The following is a 26,092-nucleotide window of genomic DNA, read 5'->3' as shown; positions in this document are numbered from 1 at the left end:
CTCTGTGTCCACTGATTAAAAAGACCCGAAAGTATTTCCCAATGGCCAGCGTTTTGCCCAGGATAAAGGAGAGTGTCAAAGACAAGTGACGTCATTCTGAGGTCATGGATTTATAATAGTCACCAAGATGTGGTTGTTGTGTGAGCAGTTAAGACCATTTTTAAAAAAGAAAAGGTAGGGTGTAAGGAATGTCTCATTGTTTGCTTACATGGTCCCTTTTTGCCAGATGTTGTATGGCACTATTTTTCCCTCAGTTTAGTACTGAATAATCTGGACTTGTAGATCATTTACATTAATCAATGGTCTGTTTGATCTTCCTCCTTACCTCAATACTCAGCATCCTTTCTCCAACATCCACTCTCCTCATTTTCTATTTTTCAAATGTCCAAGCTTTTCTAAGCATCTTTATTTTATCTACTGATAGCTTGGTGTTGTTATCTAAGTTTGACAATTGTAAGAAGAACTGTAACTGCTTTTACTATTACTTTAACAGAAATAACATGGGTTAGCTTGTTGTTAGCGTTAGCATTAATGTTAGCATTACTGCTAGCAATTGTATTGGTTTCTTAGACTAATTACTTAAAATAGCACAACTCACTACTCAAAAGGGCAGAAACAGGTAGACACCAATTTAATGTTTCCTTTGATCCTAGATGATTGACCCAAACTGAAATAAAATAATTGTATTCTGCACGCTTTTAAAAGTTTTCATCTGGCTTGTCGTATAATATGAGGTCTGCAGCGCCACATAGTTAGCCATATTGATCGCCTTGACGTTGGATAAATCCTCAAGATTATATGATAAGTCCTTTTTACTGAGAAAATACTGATCATACCCTAAATAGATGCATATTTTTTTCGAGACTCCTCGAGTGTGCCAGCCCGTTTAGAGTATTAGGGTAGTCACTGTTTTGCTCTGTTTTGAACCAGAGAAATCCCTTTTCTGACCTGCATCTAAATTTTGCACATCATCCAAGTCATGTGTCTGCAACCCAGCAATTAAATGGCACTATGTGTCTGAAAATGATACCACTTTTAAGCAAATTGAGCATATCAGAAGAGCATTCAAGCTGAAGTGGGACTGAAAATTCATGGGCAAATTTTACAATCTTCCTCTACATTTTTCTTCATACCTCCTCCCTCTGTAATGGATTGTCCAGAGATCTTCTTAAATACATTTAGCTGAACATTGAGCAGGCAGCTACTCATTGGCCATCACATTCAAACAGTAGCATAAAATCACCCCATTAGAAGAAAGCTAAATATTGACAGAGGGTTAAGGCTTGCTGACTGAAAGTCAAAATTTAACATGCATGAGATGCATCTGGGGTTTGTACTTTTAAAGTTTTTTTAAACATTAAACGCTTACATAGCAAGTTTGTTAGTTTCCAATAAAACCAATTAAAATGACTTGTTTTCTTATGTTATTTAACACCTTATTTTTTCACCAGAGATTTCATGAGAACATCCCATCCAAAACCAAGTTGATTTTTTCTCTCAGCACCACATCTTGCTGCCTTCACTGACCGTCTTTCTTCCCTTGCGGACCAGTGTTACTTGGTCAGAGTTACTATAAAATGTGTCATTCCACCATATTTGTAAAAAATCTCGCATATTTCAAGACCAGCTCCCATAAGCAGAGGAGCTGGTTGGAACTTGGTCCCAGCTTATGAGTGCACATAAATCCTGCACCCTTCGATACAGACAAGGAGAATGTCTTTACATAGGAGTCTAATTGCTGAACTTTGTCACAGCCAAGTTTGCAGAGCTAAATGATTTGTCAAAATTCCTGTCTCTTGGTAATAAATTACCCAGCCTGCCTGGCCAGTTAAAATTTGGATTCTCTAGGTTAGTAACAGGACTCTGTTTTGAAGGTGAACAAGGGAAGCGTTTGCTTGACAACAGTGGAGGAATTTAACATTTTCAGCCTTCATAAAAATGTCCCAAGGAATTAAAATAAAACTTTAAATACATTATTGTCTTACCTTATAATGTGGTTTCAAAATGTATCACTTTTACCTGTTAAAAGAAAACATTTTCAGAAAAAATTTCATGTTAAACATTTCATCTTGATTATCATGACCACCTAGTTGGAATGACAGCAAATTAAGCTGTTCTGAAAAATTGTGGGAAAAAGTGAGCACATGGTCCCATCAGAAGCCAAGGAGAATGTTTGTTTTGACTCGGAGTTCTCCCTGCACTAAGATTGACCCAACACTAAACTGTCACAGCACACTGGCTGACAATAACTAAGATTTTTGCTCCCTTTGTCCTTCTGTTATTATGATACTCATAAAAATATCACAGTCCTTAATTTACTATCTTGGCAAAATTTATTCATATAATCTGCACCCAAGTAGGTTCCCAAACTTGTAAATAATAAAAATAAGTTGTGTTTAAACACGACACTAACACTTTTATAGCCCTTCAAATGATAGATTGGTTGCATTTTCTATTTTTCAGTATTGTAATTTCAGCTGTTATGTTGAAAAACTTCTGTTCTCCTTTGGTAAGTAAGTTTTTACACTGTTTTAAAAGAAAGAACATCCATAAGCCAGAAAGATAGGAGGAATTTAAACCAAATAATGTACAACTTAAATAAATGTATTATGAGCATGATAAAAAATTAAAATACCTCTTTTATTATCACCACAATAGGACCACATCACCCCCAAAACCAGAGATACGATCCTAAGGCCACCAAAACTAATCCCCTCAACACCTTGGCTGTGCCTAGAAATTCTGTCCGTGAAAGTAATGAACAGAATTGGTGACAAAGGGCAGCCCTTGTGGAGTCCAACTCTCACCGGAAACGAGCCCGACTTACTGCCGGCAATGCAGACCAGACTCTGACACCGGTCATACAGGGACCTGACAGCCCCCACAGGGCTCCTTGAGGGACACGGTGGAGCGCCTTCTCCAAGTTCACAAAACACATATAGACCGGTTGGGTGAAGTCCCATGCACCCTCCAGGACCCTGCTGAGGGTGTAGAGCTGGTCCACTGTTCCACAACCAGGACGAAAACCACACTGCTCTTCCTGAATACGAGGTTTGACTGTCTGACGGACCATCCTCTCCAGGACCCCTGGATAGTCCTTCCAAGTAGGCTTAACAGTGTGAGCCCCCTGTAATTGGAGCACATCCTCCGGCCCCCCTTTTTGACAGGGGGACCACCACTCCAGTCTGCCAATTCAGGGGAACTGCCCCCAATGTCCATGTGATATTGCAGAGTCATGTCAGCCAACACAACCCTGCAACATCTAGAGCCTTAAGGAACTCCGGGCGGATCTCATCCACCCCCGGGGCCCTGCCACCGAGGAGATTTTTGACCACCTCGGTGACCTCGTTCCCAGAGATTGGCGAGCCCGACCCAGAGTCCCCAGGCTCAGCTTCCTCAAAGGAAGGCATGTTGGTGGGATTGTGGAGGTCTTCCACTCATAAGAAAGGGAAGGCCATTTTTATATTCAGAAAAGTTCATAAAAGTCTATGCAAGTGCTTTGGTCATGAGAAGAAAATAATGCTTTGAAAATCCTGAGTGTTCAGGGAAGCTATCACCACCCATCATTGCGAATACACAATTTCTGTGGTGAAACTTGTTGGTGGCAGCATCAAGTCTCAGAGGTGCTTTTTTTCAGTACCACAGATCAGGGACACAGGTCAAAGTCTATGGAATATGACTAGAGCTAAATACGGAGCAATTCTGGGAGAAAGCACTTTTAGGGACAAAATCTGAGCAGATATTCATCTTATGATCAGACAACAACCTTTAGCATACAGCCAGAGCTTCTTTGAATGCTCAAACTCAATGCATACTTACATGAGAATGGCTCAGTCAAAACTTAGACCTTAATCCAGCTGATATTCTCAGAAGATGTAATCTGACCGAGATTGAAGTTCTTTGTCAGAACAATAGTCAAAAATATGTTTTGACTCGAACTGTAAGCTTAGCAGCTTTAATTACCTTGAAAGGTAAACAAAACATTTTAATGTGATTTTGCAAGAATGCAAAATCCCATGAAACTTTTTTGATTTTGAATTTTTGAAAAGTTTTAAAATCATGAATCATTTTCATTGCATGTGTTGCTTTATGTTGGTCAGTCATTTGACACATATAACTGTGATATGTTACAAAATGTGTGTTCTGTCCTTTAATTTATTGTAAAATAGGTTCATAGCTTTAATTTTTGTGTTAGAGTAATAAGGTTTTTATTTTGAAGGTCAAGGTAGGTCTGTGACAGGAAGTCAGCCATTTTGTTAGGTTTCTTTTACTCAGTCACACATGAGGAGGTGAATCTGTCACAGTCAGCCTTTTGTTTACGTCATCGACATCACCGTCAGTAAGTTTTCATTTAATATTCAAGAGTAGATTTTATTTAATATCTTATTTGTTAAGAATGTGTTCCTTGTTTTAACTCTTTTCTACACATAATAAATGCAGCTATTTTTTCATGTTGCAGTTTACTCCATGTTGTACGAGTAGTTGGATCACCAGAATAAAGCGGAAGTAAAGAACCTGCATCCGGACTCAGGCGTTCATTTTATTGGAGTTGGGCTTACTGCTAAATTGTGTTGGTAAACACACAAGGAGAGCAGAAAAATGTGAAACATTTAAGAGGTAGGAAAAGCTCTGTATTCATGTAAACTTTTCTAATATTTAAGCTATACTATAGGCCTATGCCAATATTTATTTTATTGGAATGGAGAAACTGTGTTTCAAATAAATTCAGCAGAACAAGGCAGTGGGTTCTCAATTTTCAATCTCTGTCTGCGAGCGTTGCATGGTCGCGGGCGTATGTGCACCCTGCAGGGCTAATCACAGGCCTTCAGATTTTCCGCCCACAACAAACTGGGAGCCAGAATTCCTCACCCTGAGTACCTCATGAGTGAGCCACTTTGTACTCCAGGCTCAAAATAGCACACAGCTCCCAATTACGAGGGAAGAAGCAAACACAGGTGTGGAATCCCCACCGCCACCAGCACCAGTGCCCCTGATGCAGAATAAAGACACTCTTGTCCCAGAGAACCCTGAGTAGGAAGGCCAGGTCCATGCCAGGCTTTGAACTGCGGAGACCACTCAGCCTGGTTGGTTGCAGGGATAAAATGGAGCTTTTAAAAGTGTGGAAATGAATCAACCCACATCAATCATGTGTTTCCATTTCTGGATAACTCAAGTCATTGGTGCCTGATCGGGTGTATGAATGTGTGTTTCCTGTACAGTGCATGAAGATGCCATTGTGTCGTTGTCCAATGTATGTGAGTTTGTGCAGACACATTCTGAGTAGGTTTTAAATTAAGAAAGCCCTAATTAGACAAGGAGTGATTTTTATTTATCATTTGCAGAATTTACATTTAAGATATATGGTTTTTGAATGTACTATAATGGCTATCATTAAGAGTTGAGCTTAGTGGGGGCGACAAAGAGTTGGGCTAAGAGGTGTGAGCCACAGACAATGAATGCTCTGTTCGACTTCTGTGATTCTGCTGGTTTGGATCAGGTTTTGAGGCTGTCTCCTGCTGCTGTGCGTTTCCCAACTCTTTAGTCCCTTATAATTGCAATACAGGTTAGGTGTTCTGTGGGTTGATTAGGATTGTTTTCTGACATTATGTAGATAATATCCCATTGAAAAATATACATATTTTCTCAGATCACAAATGTAAATCTGCTATTTACATTTGCAGAAATCCTTATCCATATCAATACCATTTTATACTGGTAATTAAAGAGAGAAATTACCAGTGATAGTGAACATAGACGTGGAAAAAGCATGTTTTTGTTTTTATATAGTCAATACACAGAGCTTTAAAAACTGAATAGTCATTTAATTTTACTCAATCATAAGTATCAAATAACTTCAGTGTCAGTATGCAGCTGTATTTTGTCATACTGTACACTATAAGTGGGATATTTCTTTTCATAGACTATAAAAAACAATGAGAAAGTTATTTAAAAGTCGGATTTTTTTGTTTGTTTTATTTATTTTTAATGTGTTTTTTGCTTTGCGGGAGCCCATTGCCCCCGCAAGCTTTTACAGAAAGCTAATGTTCCACAAATCAAACAAACCTCTGGTTAGGAAAATGAAATTAGGAAAAGTGTACTGTCATGTCTCCCTGTTTTCAAGCTTACATATGACACGAGGATCACTCATCAGGTTCTCTTGACTGAGATGCATTGGAGAACCAATGCAAATAAAGACGTCCTGGATTTTAACTGCCACCTAATATAAGTGTATTAATTTTCTTTTTGTTTATATATGCAAAAATGTGGCTTTTGGTTTTCCGTCTCAGGAAGAATAAAAATATGTGTACACCAGAAAAGTCTTTGCTGAGAAGGATCAAATTATGACTTTATTATTTTGTTAACTTGCCATTGGTAGAAGACAGAGCTCCTCACCAGTATCTATTTTTACAGTAAGACAGTAGAGCGGGCTGTGTATCACGGTCTCTGAGCGCGGTTTGTATTCAGAGGGATCTGTGTGGTGGTGTGTGGCCCACACAGGAAATTAAGAAACCTCTGCAGCTTTAAGCATATTTGTGTCTGAATTATCTTGGAACACAGGATTTAAACAAAAGTGAAACAAGGTTCAGTTTGGGCTCAGTCGGGTTGAGCAGTGACTCTCTGTTAATTTTAGTCCTGTATTTGGGGGAGAAAGGTCAGGCTTGAATAATCCTTAGTGACTTTCCAAAGGTAAAATAATGATATTTAAACGTCTTATGGATACAGTTCCTTTTTTTCTGGATATATCAATACACATACTAAAGTAAGACAACTGGAAACATTTTTTTTTTTCATGTGTAATAAAATAGCTTCTGTAATTGTTTGCATGACAGTGAACAGTCGGGATCAAACATCCAACTCCCTCCATGTCCACATATGAGAATAACCCTGTTATGTCAGTGAGAGCGTGTGTGGGCAACAGGAGACCCAACAGAAACAAGACTTATTTACTTTTCGGAGGAATACTAGACGAAGAATGATGATAAGAGAGATCCCCTATTTTGAATGTTTTGCGCCAATCGCAGGGTTCGCCACAATCCTCTCACCACTGTTCACAGCAGTTACAATGCACTGCTGCAGCCACAGAGCTTCCATCTTCAGTGGGCAAAAATTTACACAGATGGTTCTTGTATCATTGGATTAGAGAGCACATTTCCTCAATAAGTGAAAAAAACAAAGGCTTTACTAAATTTATTATGTCTTAATTAAAGAGACCTACATCAATGTATATTTGTATGTGACCAAAGCTGTTTCTTTTTCTTTTTTTTTTTTTTACAGAAAGAGGTCAGATGGAATACAATGTTCCCAGGTAGAAGGGAATTTGCATGAGAGCACACAATGTCTTTATGTCTTTAATTATCTTTAACATATTTTATATTTCTCTTTTTATTCCTAAGGGGTTTTTTTTCACATTTTCCTTACTACATTGCTGATTTTAGAAAATCATCAATAAGCAGCAATAAACAACTCTCTAAAAGCTGCTGATGTTATAAAGTAATTATTTAAATTAATGTACAATATGATTTATTTATGAATAAAAATAATGTCTAAAAGTTGAGGACGTATACCGATATTTCAACAAAATGTTCAAAAGTAACCCATATATATGCACATCTAAAACTACAGCAAATAGGAGAAGAGTGAAATATATGCAAGCCCCTCTTACATGTGGCAGTCTGTTAACAGCAGCAGAGCAGCAATGAAAGCTCCCTGTGCCCTCCAAGGTGAGGTCTGTCTCCAGCAGGCAAAGAGGACCATGGGAAAGCTCACATACCGATTAATCACAGCTAATGAGCTGGAACAGAGTTGCTCGCGCTGCCTTCCATGACCATCTAACCTCACACATGCCCATGCACACAAACACACACATATAATGTCAGACACAAAAAGAGTGTGAAGGGCAGAATAACAAAGATTTTTGAACTGCTGGAATTGCTCTTTTATTAGACTGGAAGAAATTAAAATCTCTCTAAACTCATATAAAATGTTATTGATTATAACACACACACACATATATATATATGTATTTAAGCAATAAAACGTTATCTACAATGAAGTTGCAGATGTTCCTTTTAGGTACACAGTGGTATATTCATAGTATTATGAATATACAGACACGTATATGACCAATGTAGGGTTGGCTCAGTTTAGGATTAAAAATGCTACGCACTACAAAAAGTTTTGCAGTATTTTTGCAAATTATTCATGGGTATTTAAATGTCATCAATGCAAATTCTGTATTAAGTTTTATGGGCAGGAATTGAATGGATAAAAATTATAATTTTTAATTAATAATTTTTCTGAATACTCTTTTTAACTCTTAAAATGTGGTATTACCTAAAGTGCTACAAGTACGCGCAGCTGTTATTTATTTATTTTTTTAATCTTGCATATGGCCAACTGTTCAAAAAGTGGTTTCTCGACCTCGTTCTGACTACTGAAGAAGCTACAGCTGTGGGCCTCTTACTGTAACCATAATCCTTGTGGCACATATATCTTCACTGACCCTTATGAGTACACATTTCAGTTATCATTCCTGGAGCCACCTATCTTTAGAAGGGCTTTTCTTGCAGCACTGTCTGTCCTTGTATATCGGCAGGTGATGCAACAGAAATTTGGCAATGTCATCTATGTAGAGGAAATAGATCCGTTTGTTGTGCGATAAGGGCCTCTGCGAGTCAAAAGCAAAGGGATCTGGCTGCTCATGTGTTATAGGAAGCCAAACTATAGGCCATAAATCTTCTTTGTGTCGATGAGATACTGCAGCACAGGAGGTAAGCTTATGCCACTAAAGTATTTTAGTGTCACTGTGTTTGCATGTATAGATTGCAGCCAAATGTTTGAATACAGATACAAGAAATATAAACTTGAAGACAGCAACATGGAATGTTTATCTGAGTAGTGTTTGTTTGCACATTTCTGCTGATACATATATGTTGGCAGCTTATTTCAAGGAATAGAATGGCAGCTATACTCATTTCTATTTATCAGAAATATATAGTAAAGGTGTTGATGTAAAAGTATCATCCAAATAAAAGGGTTTAGACAAATCCACCAGATTCTTATGGCATTTATCACATCTGAAGACTTATAAAGATACCTCTCACTAGTACACTATATTGTGAAGATTTTGGCAAAGAATTGATTAGATAATTTTGGTAGGTTAATTTTAGGGCAAATAGAAAGCCTTTGGCCTCCAAATTGTTTAAACAAAATATTTTAACTTTAATAAAAGCAAACTCTGCTTATAACATCTTCCATATTAGTTTGTCGGTCTCAAATCACCTCGTTCGGTTTGTTCCGTCAGTGTGGGAAGAAAGAAGTGCAGGGCGACCTCCTCGGTGTGTTTCTAATATCTCCCTAAAAATCCCTGTGGGCAGGATCATCTTGGGTGTTCCTGGGTGGGCTTTACTGTTGGTGTACTAGAGGCCTCTGCAGCACAGAATGCAAAAAGAATAGGAGGCGAGGGTGAAAAAGAGAGCTGTGTGATTTGCAGCTGAGTGCAGAGTATAAGCTTGACCTGAGGGGGGAAACGCACCCTCTGTGTACGGCTTGGGGTAAGATCTAAGTTGCCCTTTCTCTTCCCCGCACTCACTCTCCCTTTTCTCTTTCTTGGTGGGGAGGAGGACTGAAGGTAATGAAGCTTAAGTGAGCCTGGTGTCTGGTAATGTAATATACACAAAGCCCTTGTCAGGTCTGGATCCAATAATGTGTCATTTACCACGTCTGGAACAGATTGGCCCAGATGATCGGAATGAACCTTTGCCCGGGTGAGGAGTACACAGCATCCCTCGCCCTCGAGGCCTTACAAGCCGACCCTCACCTCGCCCAGGCTCCCTTGCACCTTTCATGCACCTCTTCATCCCTCGTAAATGCTACTGCATGCTTCAGATTAGTCAACAACCATGTCAGTCGTACCGCAGTTCCTTTTCAAAGACAGGAACTCTTAATTAGTTGATCTGTCAGTGTAATGTTGAAGATATTTTGATTGTAGAATTTAATTAATATTTATTTAGTCCTCAGTCCAAAAAGTACATTTTGGATGGGTTTCTGAAACAAATGAGGCTTGTTAGAACAAAATTTATAATTTGTTTGGATGTTATCCTTTTAGCAAAGCATGTGCAGATCTCCTCCAAAAGTTTAACATTAATATCATTAACTTGAAAAGCAACATTCCTGTTAAAACAAAAAAAAAAAAGGTCAGCAGCCATCAGAAGTGTTGATACAGTAGGGCTTGTGATAAAAGCCTGTGAAGCTCCATTATTGAGATTAACTATAGTTGATTTAAAGTTGGATTATCAGAAATAATTCTAAATGATTAGTAAAGCTTTACCAAAAGCAAAGTTCCACAAGCTGATTATGACTTGGCCTTGGCCTGAGCACCATTTGATTTTTAGACAACTTTACCAAAACACAATCAATGAACTGCAGCTCCTTCCTAAAACCTCATCACCTTAGATGAAGGTGCTAGCACATGTATGATGGATAAAACCTTGAGATTTTTCAAAATTCAAAGAAGAAGAAGAAGAAAAAAATTAGTAACTGATTGAAATCAAACTATGAGGTCTAGCATTTATATACCCCAACCAGTAAGGGACTCTTGCTACACTTTGCAATTAGTGCTACCATTTTGGAAATTGAACCCAAAGATTGTTTCCGGGGCCATTTTCTCTAAGTTTCATCAACATGGTGCTTTCTTGTCTTTTAAAAGGTTGAGGAACATCTTAGTAGCTGATCAAAGGTGATTTCATACCTTAAAGTCACTAATAAGGTAAAAAAAAAAAAAGCATGAATAAAACATACATGTGTTAGCAATGTGTCTTTAGTACAACATAGCATTGGCATAATTGACATTATTTGCAAACTAACATTTATTAACACCATAAGTTAACATCCATCTTCATTGTTTCAAAGGATCTAAGGGACATTTATTGTAAGACAACAGGTGTAGACTATATCCCAGAATCTTATCGCTGGTTTTTACCTGACAAAGATCATATATCCACACAGCAGTAATACAAACATAGTCAACTAACTGTTAGAGGAAAAAAACCTCACTAAAGCCTACATGTGTAAATACACCGTGAGCTAAAGCCCACACAGAGAGCCCCTAGAGTGTTGTGATACAGGAGCTAAAGATAATATGCAAGTAAAAAGTACCTTAAAAGCAGATTTTTAGTAGATCAATTATATTTGTCTCAGAATAAGTTTTTGGAACTTCATTTCCTGTACTGACTTCAATCTTGCACACACAAACTGACTGCGGGTAATGCACTGCAAGATGGCTGAATAAGAAAACGAAAGGCCATGGTCATTTTGAACCTTAGAGGAATTTTTTTTTGAAAAATTGCTCCTTTGATAGAAGAAACTAAATATCGTTGGAGAAAATCCAGAGACCTGCTTTAAAACTCTAATTCTGCTTATTACCAAATGTGCAATGGTGTACTCACCCAGGGAAAGTCAGTCTACAACCTCCTCAAGAGAATTGCAGCTCCCCTCCCGAGCAGACACTGATTTAGTACTGTTAATAAACATGATGTAGAGCTTACAGTGATTGCTAAGACAGAATTGTTTCTTTTTTCACTTCTCCTTTTCATACTTACACACAGCATCACATGTTTGCATGTGGCGTTGAGCGGGGAAAAATGAAGGAAATGTGGTCCCACATGCTTTATTTTAGACTCCTTCTGGTGTAATCATTTAAGCAGAGGACACAGACAAATTCTTCCGCAGCAGCTTTAGCTCTGTAAAATGCCACCCAACCTTCTAAAATTATTACAGCGGCCATGATCCTGACCTGTTGTTTTATGGAGCAAATCCAGCAACTTGTCAAATCAGAACACCAAGTGCTTACAGAGATGGTATATTTCAAGCAGAGCAGTTTCTTTCTAAGGGAATTTAGTCTTTCCATCTGTAGAATTTTGGGACACATGCAATAATAAATTAACGATGAAAACGCTATATTTAATTTCTGAATTGCAAAACAAGGAGCATGAGATTAAATAAACAAGCTTGTCCATAAATATGTGTACTTGTAGTACTGCAGATTAATATTGGTCTGGATAAATGTTGTACAAATGCTGGCAGGCTTCTAAACTCACCAAACCAGCTCTACCCAACCAGTTCAATTTATGATCTGTCTCACTTTGCACAAATCTCTCCAGCAACACGTTGCCGGTGCATGGCCCACATGGCCATCAACAGCTGGCTCTTGTTACAAACTCATACAGTAGCCATTCTTTTCTCTCCCCTGCCCGGTCTGCTTGGTGACGCTTATTACAGGGTAACGTACTGGTCTGGGAGTTTGTTATAGATTTATGCACTGCAGGTGCTACTTTTAAATGGCAAATAATAGTTAACAATTGCAAAGTTATGGAAATGATCGACATGGAAGTGTGGCTAACCTTGGTTTAAAGTGGAGAATGGAATATTGGCACTTTCTGTAAAAAAATTTTTTTTTTTAAATGGTGTAATTCGAAAACAAAATTTTAAAGAAAACAACAGTTTTTAACAATTGCATGGTTTCAGACTGAGAATTTAAGAAAAAAAAAACATACATTTTAACAAATTTTATTTAGATTTCGGAGAAAAAAATTTCACCTTGAAAAATAACTGTTTTCATTAAAATTATGAATTATCAAAAATAATTGTGTCTGATACATTTTCTTGCATTAGTTCTTTTTCTTTTATCTTGATCAGAATTTTAATTTACTAATAAGTAAATCTATGTTCACTTGTGACATGAATGACATAACAGAAAGGCTACAATAGAATTACTTCAACATATTCTTACTCAAGTAAATGTAAAAAGCAACTATCCACTTTCGTTTAAGAATTCTTCTCTTCTTTATCAAGTACGTTAATAAATTTGAAGGCCTCATCATTATTTTAAACATAATTTTTGACCTACTACTGATAGATAAAGTAATAAAATTTCCGCATGAACAATATGATATAATGTGATATTTCAGGCCCTTTCTTTGTCCTTTCTGTAATTTTTTTTTTGCTTCTTTTTATGGCTTTAGATATTTAATGGTTTAGACTGAAAAAAAAAACTGTTTTGGTCCTCAGATATACCCCCTTGGAATAATATTTTATAATTTATGTACTTTAAAGGCCGTTTTTTTTCTTTTCTTTTTTGTTTGTTTCTTTGTGAAATAATTTCAGAACTCTACCATAGTAACAATTCAGTTAGAAGAGGATTGTATGACTTCGAACGAATTTCCAGAACTGACTGCTGATGGACTGGTACCTGGTATTTCTGCAGCCTGTCTGTCAACACCAGATACCCTAAGTGTGAGGCTGTGTGCCGGCAGACTGTTTCACCTAGAGTCTGTAACTGCTGCCAGCACACAGGGGGAGGGGGTCACAGTGCTGCCCAGCTCATAACAGGCACAACAGCAACCCCACACTCAGTGCTTCACATTAATTCCTGACTAAATGTAAGCATGGACACATGTAAAGAAGAAAAAAACCCAGCATATTAATTTTCAAGTAATATAACATGTGACCAAAGGTGACAAGTTCATAGACTGAGCTCTGAAATTTGCTGGAGGTTCTGACAAAGTCTCTTTCTGTCCTCTTCAAGTTTCATAGCTGTTTTTTTTCTCTAATCTTTCCCTCCTCTGCCCGAGTGTTGACTCCTCTTTTTGTCTCCATGCTCAGCTACACTTCTTTGGTTATGTGGTACCACACCTCAAGGTTGTTATCCTCTCAGCTTTTCTCCCGACTCCATCCCCAACTTCTCATGCTGAGGGGTGACACCTAATGCCTTTAATGTGGCCTTGGCCCATGTTCCATCAGTTAGTTGGACTCGTCCAGGAGCAGCAGGTCCCAGCTCCGCCCTACGTGATTGATGGCAAGTATGCCCTCTTCTATCACCCTCCACGCCCCACCCCCGGTTAGGCAGACAGCATAGCGTTTCATGAGCTCATCTGTGTGGCGCCCACAAGCTGCACCTCAAATACAGGCACCGCTCTCGTCTTGCCATGAAAGACTCCCAGGGGGACACAAAGCACATGTGACCTCTCTTTACCCAGTCTGCAACATAATGTACATAGGATTCCTTTGGTATCATCACTGGATTTGTGCTCAGTGTCACTGTCAGGCAGAAACTAATGCTTTTATATACTTATAGTAAACTTTAGTCCAAATATGGTGAAAATGGATGAAATGGCGTGTCTTTGGTTCAGGTTTCTGTTCTACCGATGATTGAGAAAAAAATAAGATTTTCTGCATCAGGAGGGTTTACTTATTTCATTAAACTCAATGTATTCTCTTTTGGTTGCACTTTGTATCCAGCTCAACAGTTCAGTGTCAGAACAGGTGTAGCCCTCATGTAATTTTTAAGCACTGAATTTGTTATTTACAAGATGAACTCTGGGGAAACACTGCAAACCATTTTAGCTGGAGTTACTTGTAAAAGTATTCATAACCCCTAAAGCTGTAGCAGGTAACTTTGTGAAAAATGTCACTGTGTCGTGACAGTATAACATATCACAGGTGATCTCTGAAAAAATAATTCCCCTCCACCTCTTTCCTGTGGCCCTTCTGCAATCTGCAGAAATACTCCGACTGAGAAACAGCCAAACAGAGTCAGGAGGAAAGTCTTATTGCTTTCAATCGTACTTGTGTATGCGCTGACCAAGATTGCCGGTTGGCCGCAGCTGTGTTAATGTCAGTAAAACAACTTACTGTTACAGAAAAATATTTAATCTTCCGTCTTCAATGGCAATCTTACTAGCCTCTGCATTCACAGCAGGTTCTCCTGGAAAGAAGGAGTTGGCAGCAGCACATAGCAATGGGGAGGATGTGAGAAGCGCCTCAAGTGGGAGACCAACAGTGGTTTGTCTTGGTTGAAGAAAACGTTTACCTTCAAGAAAGACAACATTTCTGACATGTAGCCAAAGTTAAAATAGAATAATTTAGGTCAAACTATACTGATGTATTAGAATTGTCTAGTATTTGTCCTATTCAAAATCTAATAATCTGTGTTGATGGAAAACAAAGTTTTTCAGCAGCAGAAAAAGCTTTTTATGAACTAGCTATGTTTGCACTACATAGAAGGAAGCAATTGATTAACAGGGAAACAACAAAGGCACATATTTTGTATAGCATGTTGTCTTACTGTCTTTCTGTACTCATGTATGTTATACCCTAAGAAATTGCCATAAAAAGTCACGCCTTATCGACCCACTCTTCAGGAATTCAAGAGAGGCCTGTCTTCCGCCACTTGTGGGACATTCCAAGGAAGTCAGAATCAGAGGACACTGGGCACTTAATCTCTCCAACTGGGCCAGCACCTGTTGGGAAATCACAGCATCAGAGGGAAACGTCCAAATCAGTGGTTGCTCTTGTGCTATCAACTGATGAAGGTTCAGTTATCTCTCTTAGTGATAAAATGAAGATGAATTATGGCATTCATTAAAATTTTATTTCTATCAATATATTAGGAATAAATACTCAGGATTTTACTTTGGTTATATTTACTTTAAATTTTTAAAATATAGGGTCGGTTTTTAAAGATAGAACAGTTTTGAATGCATCTACTTCTCAATCTTCACATTAGGTATTTCACTTGTAGTCCTGTGACAATCTTAAAAGTAAACATCAGGCTTTCCTGCAAACTTAACGCAAAAGAGTTGCTTCAGTTTCCATCTGATGCAAATAATACCAGATCATTCATGTAAGAACAGGACACATAATACAGTCTACGGGGTTGGACTGACGCCCAGCTGTTCAAGAGGTGATCATATGCTGAAAAGAGCCCTGAATGATGGTGAGCAGGAACATAAATCACCAGGAAGGTCACTACAGTTGGTGTTTGTGTCATGCTGTGGTGAAGACATTCAGATTTTTGCCATAGCTGCTATGGAGAACTTGTTCTTATACATGTTGCTGTTAGTATTTAGTTTACACTTGGGTCTAAAATCTGTTTGACTCTCATGAATTGTGTTCTGCCCATAAACACTTCTGTTTTTTGTTTTTTTTGTTTGTTTTTTTTAATCAATCCGACATCATGAAAGTTAAGTTAGAACTGACCTAAAGTAATTATATGAAAAGTTTTAACAAGCCTTGGTCATTTCAAACAGTGCAAGCTATGATCAATGTTCATGTCTTTGGCTTTGAAAATTAAATGTGTTATGGTATTAAAATGTCACATGGGCGTTTGCTTGAATATCCATGTGTTTTTTTGTGCAGAGTACAATTTGAGTGGATCTGTACCTTGGTTCATTTTGGTGAGGGATTTGGATTGCTGCTGAATTGATATTGTACATTTGGCTAGACTAGGTCTTCTTTTTCGTCTTGTCCAAGGTTATTTAAACTAAACCAACCGTTTCTATTAATGTCTCAAATGCCTTACAGCATGAACCACAGTCCTAATGCCTGACACAGGACCACTGCTTTGCATGCAGCCCGATTATTATCTGCTACACAAATTGCTAGCAGCTGGGTCAGTTATAGCTGATGGTCCCCATAGTTTATATATTGCTAATGTTGGAATGTGGACAATTACCATTTTCACTTTCTCACAAAAAAGAGTCTAATACAGTTTACATAAACTATTTTCCTGAAAATCCTGCTTAAAAGAACCTTATGAGCCTCTGGGGTCAGTTCAAGCAGATAAGGACTCTACTTCTGGTAGCGAGGACAAACAAAGAAAAGTGACAATCTACCTAGATGCTCTTTATGGGAAGGAATTTGTAAAGGCTGCATGTAAGGCAAAAAAAGAAATAAAGTTACATTTCACCAAACATAAACAAATCTCTCTCTTGACAATTTGTGCACCATTTCTATGGGGTAGCTCGTCCCATTTGTTTTTGTTGAGCTGAATCAGGGAAAGAGAGCCTCTAGCATCGGATTTTAGGGAATAATGCGGCAAGAAATATATTCGCCAGCGTAAATATTTTCTTATATATTTTTTTCTGTCAAAGTAAGCCTTGACAATGGAGTTATCTTTTAAAGTTTCAGATTAAAGTCAGTTTCTGCAAGAAAAACTCTAAAACTTCAACATAACTTCCCTTCAGGGGAAACATGTAGGTAAAATAAAAAGGTGAACTAGAACATTCAAAAATTAAACAAGACATTCTCTTCTTAGATTGTTAAAATGCAATTTTTTTTATAACAGCAATGACCGTAGAGAACAAAAAGAAAATGCTGATCTGATTTGGCATCAGCCTTTTAAGTCAAATCAAGTTTATCAAATCAATTTAACTTCCTACAATTTTATATTCTCCGTTTATTCCGTTTCATCATGGTTTGTCACTGTACATGTTCTGCCAGTTTAAATTTAGTCAAAACTAAATGATGAACAATTCCGTCCAAGAAAAATCTATTTTTCATAATTAACATTTCCCAAAAGGCATCAAGTATTACATAAACAATCCAAAAATAATCGGTAAAGGATAATGTATCCAGGAATTGGGCTTCAAGTATTATTTTAAAAACAGTATTAGGACACTTGAAAATCTACTGTTTAGATGGCATGTAAGTTTTCATTCTCAACTACTATAATACATAAACTTATTTATTTATTTTAAAACAAATGCCCATTCAGAAATGTGTAGATTTTCCTCAGAAACATTCATGAGTAGAGACTCCAAGGTTTTGTAATTTTCACTCTGGGTGTAGCTGAAGGAAAAGTACAGAGGTGAAATGGACAGCAGAGAAAAAGTCAAGTTGTCCATTTGTCAAAACCTGCTGAGCACCTTGTGAGTGGTTGAACAGTTTAACCTGTAATTACAACAATTAAAATAATACTCATATTAACAAAGAAAAATTGCTTCCACATGGTCTTTCACATGTGCAAGATGGAAAAAACGAAAGCATGGCACAATCTGACCTCTGATTTTTGGCACCACAGCATCGTGTGTCAAATCTGAATTAATCTTACACTGACATTAGCACCTGCAACTGCTTTTATAAAAATATACACCAGAAATGAAGTATTTTAACAGCATATACGTTTACACATTTTGCCATCTGACTTGCGAATGTAATATCCAACATAAAACGTTTTACTTAATTTTGTCCTGTTGTACTGACATGATGTATTACAGGCTTTTCCCATGTTCATTGTCTTATGGCTCTAATGCAGGAGAGAGAATTCTGACTTGTGCTTAAAAATCACAGAACTATAAGATCAAGGATGGGAGTGAAAGGCAACTTTGGGTGTGAAAACATAGAAATCATGTAAGTGGAGTTCCAGTGATTGATCCTTTCTGCTCTAATCTTTCACTCTGAAGTGGTCTCTCAGGACAAAGAGCATAGTGCATAAGGTAAATACAGTAAATATTACACATACCACCCTGACATCTCAAAATGTCTCTTGCAAAGAAAATCACGGGAGTTGACATCAAAGTCAAAAGAATGCTGCTGAAATCAAAATGTCAGCCGTATGGCCTATAAAAATTACTGGACCCCTCACTCCTGGGATGAAGGGAAACAAAAGAGACTCCAAAGTCAACACAATTTTCTCCCCTTTTGAGAAAAAAAAAAGGGCTCGCTTGCAGGTTCTGTCCTTTTCCTGCTCATAGACTGAAGAACACTGTTAAAGAGATCTCTGTGGGGTTTGTTCAACTCCTGGCAATAACAGTCTCATGTCCAGTAAGTGCCCTCCCAGTGAAGGAGTGATGTAGAGGCCTGTTTTGCTGAGGAGTGTGAGGGAATGATCTGAGGAGTCCTGTGGATAGAATCGCAATGCTGACCCGGGACATCAATGATTGATGTCAAATGTGACCATGAAACTCAATAGGGGATGTTGTACTTTTGATTTTATTGGCCACCATGTCAGTCTGAGGCTCTCTGCGGTAGGAAGACCAGCGTTACCCTTCTATAAGACTTTGTACATGTGTGCTGCTTTGAAACAGTATAATGAGATGCTCGGGTATGATGAAGGAAATTCAAACCTATTTGCAGAGACAACAATGAACAGCCTCAGCCCCTGGCGCTGTCATTTAAACACTATTTGGTAACATATGTTACCAAATTTTCTACTGTGTCATTGTGTTGTTGTAAGATGCTGAAAACTAAGCTGCTTTTTAAATTCAAAATGTAATTATTCTCATTTTTATAATAACCTGAGACAGACTCTGTGCAGTCTAGACAGTAATTTCTATGCACAAAGGAGTGAGAACTTTTGCATAAAGTATCAAATTCTTTTCAATTTCTTTTCTTACTTGGTGATTACGCATACTGCCTGTGTACAAAATGAAAGAAGACCAAAACTGTTCATATAACATGTGTAAGGGTGTCATAGAGAGAAACAGTTTAGTTCTAAACTCTTGCCCTATGCTTTATTAATTAATTTATTTTATTTTCATTGCAGTAGATTAGATCACATTGCTTAGTAAATTTGCTCAAAGTTCACAGAAAGTTCCATAAAATTTCCAGAAAAGCACCTGGGATGTTTTGTAAAAGAAACCAGAAAGTTAATTTTGAAGTTCCAGAAAAAAAGGCTCTTGTGAGTTCTAGAAAGTATATAGTAAATGTCAAAAAGTAAACTTAAAGTTTTGGGAAGAAAATTTCAGAAAGTTCCATGAAAATGTATATTGTATTCTTTACTAAAATACATTTTACATGATATCTAAAATACAGACCTTAGGCTCCAGTTCACATGGTGCTCAAAGCCTCATAGACAACAGTGATATGACTGGGAATGGGTAACTGTGTTGTGTGTTTAACCAGTGAGTGAGCCAAGGTCAGTGGGTGGTTTGTGCAACAGGGTGAACAATCTTTGACTTTAACAAGGTGGGTTCCTAACAAATATTACAGAGGGGACTTTGCCTGTCATTTTGCCTGACTCGTATTTTGGTTCATTTTGACTGTTGACTAAAATAAGATTCCCACACATCGTCATCCATCTTAAACTCCACATTCATTTGCATTGAGTCCGTAAGTCATGTAGAACTGTCTCTGGAGTTACATGTATACACACACACACACATAAATCTGGAGTGAATAAACCTATTAGACAAAATGTCATGACATTCAGACACAAGCCACTCATGGTTACCTCGACAAATTATGATAATTGCACATGGTTTAGTGAGCCAGAAGAAGAACCTCTATAGTCTTGAGACTAAAATAGTTATCAGGCAGAATATGTCGATTTGTGAACATGTGTGGTTTTCCCGCATACGTATGGTGCAATGCAAAGATGTGGAAGAGACAGAACACAGCCATTTCAAGAGGTGGTATAAACTTAACTTTTCACTTTTATTGCTTTCATGGTAGCAGAAACACTGATATGGTGTTCAGCATATTTTCAGAAACAATGGAAAAGCTGTTTAAAATGTGGCAGTGATGTGTTTGTTGGGTTTTCAACACTGCCTTTTCACACTTAATGAAATTGCATTTTTTGCCACATGGCTGAATATTTCTTTATATGGTTCTATTTTTTAAAGGAAGTGTTCATCCTCTGGGTATATTCGGTTCAAGATGATGACAATGGTTTTGCAGAAAGCTGTGGTAATAACATTTTAATTTGCTCTTAGGGGACAGCAGCAGCTGGTCAGACAGAGGTGAGGATTGGGACTTATACGTCAAGCTATAATTGAACTTTAATATAAAGTAATATATTTTCTTTGAGAGACAGTAGAAATGGGAGTCTGGTATAAGGTAATGCAAGTTACTATAGGGAGATGTGATTTTAAAACACAGCACTGATCAATAAGAGGGAAAACTGAACTAGCATGCATACTCACTGAAAAAAAGCAATTTTCTCTAAAGAAAATAGAATCCTACACACCATGCAGAAGCAAACCTCACCTAAAGAGTAACTTCTTTTTGGAAATGACTCCATTCTGTATCCATAGAGCTCCATATGCAAAGGTTAAAATTAGCTTCAGGATTACAAGGTGATTTTTCTTCTTTAAAATTCTCATATCTTAGAAATTGATGTAATCTACGGAGCCCCCTAGGGGACATGGGGAATTTTTTTTCTTTTGCGTTACCTCGCAAAACTTTTGCGTTCCCTCGCAATACTTTTGCGTTATCTCGCAAAACCTTTTGCGTTCCCTCGCAAAACTGTACTGATCAGTTGTGCAGCATAATTGAATACTGTAAGACTTTCTTACGGTGGCCGCCGTACTTTCAGATTTAATATAAGGTTATGTAAGGTTTTTCCATGAATGTTAATATCTCGTTGTGAAATATCTGAAGTTTAATATCTTTCTCTAGGATACAAATGCACCACAAACCTATGATATAAACAGAAACCTTCCGTAAGTAGGAAAGAAATATAAATAGGCTACTGTACATCCAAACATATTTCTGAGTTATTATCGCGGCGTAATAAGTCATCTGACAGTTTTGATTGTGTCGCTGTTGTGTTGGTTGTCTGAATGGTTTAAAGAGCTGCTTTTATGTTCAGTTCCATCTCAACCTTAACAGACATAAATATGCGGTGAATGAATCGATTTTCAATCAGTTTTTTGCACCAAAGACTTCATAATAACACGTTTTCACTTAGGCTCTGTAAAAGCCATATGAATGAAATAAGTAATTATTGATATGATAGGAGCACGCGACTTTGACACTTAGGTGGTGGGTGTGCCGATGTGGGAGTGACGTCATCAAGTATGAATGGGAAGGTTACTGGCCTGCTGGTTTGTGTGTATAAGGAAACGGTGAGCGGGTTGGTCAGTCCTTGCAAAGTTTGGAGCATAATAATCAAAATGGAATAAATCGATAAATGTGACAGAACATAGAAGTGGTTTGGAGCTAATTGACACGGACAGATGAGATTCCCCGAGTTAACCTAATACGGCCCTTTACCATAATTTGTTTGTCGTGTTTTTAATAATAAAACGTGTTTATTATTATGAAGTCTTTGGTGCAAAAAACTGATTGAAAATCGATTCATTCACCGCATATTTATGTCTCTTAAGGTTGAGATGGAACTGAACATAAAAGCAGCTCTTTAAACCATTCAGGCAACCAACACAACAGCGACACAATCAAAACTGTCAGATGACTTATTACGCCGCGATAATAACTCAGAAATATAGTTTGGATGTACAGTATTTATATTTCAAACTTTTCGTTCCTCATAAAAACTTGCGTTACCAAAACTGTACTGATCAGTTGTGCGCATAATTGAATACTGTAAGACTTTCTTACGGTACTTTCTGATTTAATATAAGGTTATGTAAGGTTTTTCCATGAATGTTAATATCTCGTTGTGAAATATCTGAAGTTTTATATCTTTCTTTAGAATACAAAGGCACCACAAACCTGTTATATAAACAGAAACCTTCCGTAAGTAGGAAAGAAATATAAATACTGTACATCCAAACTATATTTCTGAGTTATTATCGCGGCGTAATAAGTCATCTGACAGTTTTGATTGTGTCGCTGTTGTGTTGCTTAGCTAAATGGTTTAAAGAGCTGCTTTTATGTTCAGTTCCATCTCAACCTTAACAGACATAAATATGCGGTGAATGAATCGATTTTCAATCAGTTTTTTGCACAAAGACTTCATAATAATAAACACGTTTTATTATTAAAAACACAACAAACTAATTATGGTAAAGGGCCGTATTGGGTTAACTCGGGGAATCTCATCTGTCCGTGTATCAATTAGCTCCAAACCACTTCTTTGTTCTGTCACATTTATCGATTTATTCCATTTTGATTATTATGCTCCAGACTTTGCAAGGACTGACCAACCCGCTCACCGTTTCCTCATACACACAAACCAGCAGGCCAGTAAGCTTCCCATTCATACTTGATGACGTCACTCCCACACCCACCACCTAAGTGTCAAAGTCGCGTGCATGCCAAAATATACATTCATATGGCTCTTACAGAGCCTACGTGAAAACGTGTTTATTATTATGAAGTCTTTGGTGCAAAAAACTGATTGAAAATCGATATATTTACTGCATGTTTATGTCTGTTAGGGTTGAGATGAAACTGAACATAAAAGCAGCTCTTTAAACCATTTAGCTAAGCAACACAACAGCGACACAATCAAAACTGTCAGATGAGTTATTACGCCGCGATAATAACTCAGAAATATAGTTTGGATGTACAGTATTTATATTTCTTTACGGAAGGTTTCTGTTTATATCATAGGTTTGTGGTGCCTTTGCATTCTAAAGAAAGATATAACACTTCAGATATTTCACAACGAGATATTAACATTCATGGAAAAACCTTACATAACCTTATATTAAATCAGAAAGTACGGCGGCCACCGTAAGAAAGACTTACAGTATTCAATTATGCCGCATAACTGATCAGTACAGTTTTGCGAGGAGCATAAAAACTTTTATGAGGGAACGCAAAAAACTTTTGAGGTAGGTAACGCAAAAGTTTTTGCGAGGGAACGCAAAAGTTTTGCGAGGTAACGCAAAAGTATTGCGAGGGAACGCAAAAAAAAAAAAAAAATCCCCATATCCCCTAGGGGGCTCCGTATAATTCAAATCAAGATCTTCATTTTGAATGATGACATTTTATTTCTGACAAATCTGAAGTAAGCACAACTCATTCTGCTCATAAATAAAATAAATTTATGTATTCCAGATTTCTCCAGGGCAAAGTTTTAATAATTTATGCAGAGAAAATTTCAGTATTTTCCCTCCAAAGCAACAACTTGTTAAAATAATTGTTACTCCTTGCAGATTTACATTTATGATTCAAAATTCCAGGTTGATTTTAACAAAGTTAATGCATAGAATGATGGTGAGTTTTTTTTAGACTGAAAAATCTCAAAATATTTTGCTTCTTATCAAAATGCTAGTGGCAACATGACTTTAATCATATGAATTGTTTCATTGTTGTAATGCTAACAAACTTTTATTCTAGATATTACTTAGAAGAGTATACCGGTAAATAATTTTCATCTCAGCATTTAAAAAAACATGCAAGTAAAAGCAGATCTTTTTTTAAATGAATAGTGCTTTTCATTTTCATCATCTTTTCAAAGATTTATGTCTCACTTTATGTAAGAGAGAACTTCTTGGTTAAATGGTAATTTTCCAGCTATATGCATAATTTTCAGCCAAACTCTTTACTGATGTACTGCGCAGCTGTGAAACTCACACAGTATATATTCGTTGTTAGCATATTTTCTTTCCATATAAACAAAACTATAAAGAGAATTAGATGCAGACAGAGAGAAGAAAGACATGAAAATGTAACTATGTCTACTGTGGAGGCATAATTTGAACAGGAGACGGCTGTTGCACAGGCAGGAAATGAGAGGAAGGCTAGTTCCTGAATTGGAAGTTTAAGACTCAGACCGGTATCAGAAATAGGGGAGACCTATGCAGCATTTCTAAGGGTAACAGTAAGGTCATTGAGAGCAGCATTTCCTTTTCTGATCATTGGGCGAGCTTGTCAGCACAAGTATCTCAATTCCCACATCCCTCCTGAAATCATTTCAATGGGTTGGATTCAAACTCTGAAATTCAGGCCGGAGCTGAATAAGACCTCCTGTTGCTGCGCCTGTTTATAAGTTCGGCTCCACTCTTATATACCGACTGCTTTGATTTTAGGTTTTTGGGCAGTTTCATCCGATGGAAGGAAGTGAAGTTGAAAAGGCGCAATATTACATCAAAACACAGGATAAAAATATGCTGAAGAATGGTCTGTGAAAGCCCCATGTACCCATACGACTGGGTCTTTTTGAGTCTGCTGTTTTGATTTAAAACAGACACACAATGCTGTAGTCATAACCCTGCTCTACCAAACCATTCTCATGTCAGTGCACTGGACATGCAGGCTAGCCTAAGCTGTTCTGGACTGTGTAACATCCAGCCATCTTGTGAGTTCTCACTACTCAGCCTCATGGAGCATAAAGTCCAGTTCCAAGGCGCCAGATTACCGCCCCTAATCAATCTGATTAGCCTGAGAGGACGGACACCTTGGCTCACATCTGGTCTGCATGCTCTAACTTTACTCACTTTAGTTTGACAGCAAGGGAGGCAAATCTTGTAGATCTACAGGAAATTGATTGCTCCATTGCATTGGTGTCAACCTTGGTGAGATGTGCTCAGATCTGCAAGACGAAGAGTTTGTACTGTCCAACTGAAATAAAATCTACCAAGAAAGGTCATGAAGCACATGAATTACCAATACTAGAGGACTTTCTGCATATTATATATTGTTAAAGTATGATAAAATATTCATGTAACTAATGAGAATTTGAAGAATAATTTGAAAGTGAACCATCTAGCTTAAAGATATGCAATGTAATTGAGTTGTATCAATGTGTTAATTTCTGTGGTAACATGCCTGGACACCTGCTTTTAAAGACATTTAAGCCATCATTTGATGAGGTTGAAAACCTTGGCCAAATATAACAGCCAAGCAGTTCCATATGTTCTCTGCTCAGATGCCAGTTTAATAGGCACCCAAGTCATTCGAGGTCTCCTGTTTTAAATAGGCGTCACTAAAAAATGACATTGATTTGGACTCAAGATGCTGTGTGAGAGCTGATTAACACATTGTAAAAAGTGATTTATTTTTACATTTCCAACCTCATTTGTTGGGTGAAGGTCAGGCACGTCAACAGTTCTGGCCTGAACATGTTCTTGTGGAATATTGACCTTCAGCCTTGTGGTCTTAAACGAGGTAGGGAGGGGACCTGTGACAGGAGATCCATGCTTGAAAGTTGATGCTGTGGACAGAGGAAAGAATTTCATATTCAATTTAAACATTCATGTGTGTTCTTAGGCTACGGGACAGTTAGGATTGTGTAGCATGAACATCAGGCGCACAAATGAGATTTATTATTTTTCTGGCTCAATTTAGTTAAAACAGGCACTTTGCTCAATTTAATGATGATTGTATTGAGGTAAAGCCCCTCTTCACAGTGGATTTAGGCCACCCTATGATCTCCAGAGCCACCCAGACCATATAAACATCCCTGGACTGCAAAACATTTGGAAAAGGCAAATGTATGGAAGAAATATAACCCTGCTCCACTTTTACTACTTAGCACATGCTACTTCAGTTATAATAATCTATTTCTCAATCCACATGTAATACAGTCATATTAAATAAATGAAAAATGTTTTCCATTCTCAAATGTCAGATTCAAAGTGTTTTCTGTATTAAAATGTTTCTTTATTATTATTCTGATGTA

The 26,092-nt window shown here is 37.5% G+C and overlaps 2 long non-coding RNA genes across 2 annotated transcripts; one reads left to right on the top strand and one right to left on the bottom strand.

Annotated features, from left to right (window-relative positions):
• The first annotated feature begins 4,276 nt into the window (after window positions 1–4,276).
• Window positions 4,277–16,162, top strand: LOC122841245. The gene is made up of 3 exons (XR_006372364.1): window positions 4,277–4,339; window positions 4,460–4,617; window positions 15,201–16,162. It is a non-coding gene; the product is annotated as an uncharacterized LOC122841245 (long non-coding RNA).
• On the bottom strand, window positions 14,676–25,627 carry LOC122841246. The gene is made up of 3 exons (XR_006372365.1): window positions 25,485–25,627; window positions 15,194–15,299; window positions 14,676–14,869 (listed from the first exon to the last, which is right to left on the bottom strand). It is a non-coding gene; the product is annotated as an uncharacterized LOC122841246 (long non-coding RNA).
• Window positions 25,628–26,092: the final 465 nt, after the last annotated feature.

Source organism: Gambusia affinis, linkage group LG12, assembly GCF_019740435.1.
Source record: "Gambusia affinis linkage group LG12, SWU_Gaff_1.0, whole genome shotgun sequence".
In the NCBI taxonomy this organism is placed as follows: domain Eukaryota; kingdom Metazoa; phylum Chordata; class Actinopteri; order Cyprinodontiformes; family Poeciliidae; genus Gambusia; species Gambusia affinis.
Note: the sequence above shows the minus strand (reverse complement) of the source record. Positions and strands in the feature narration are given on the sequence as shown.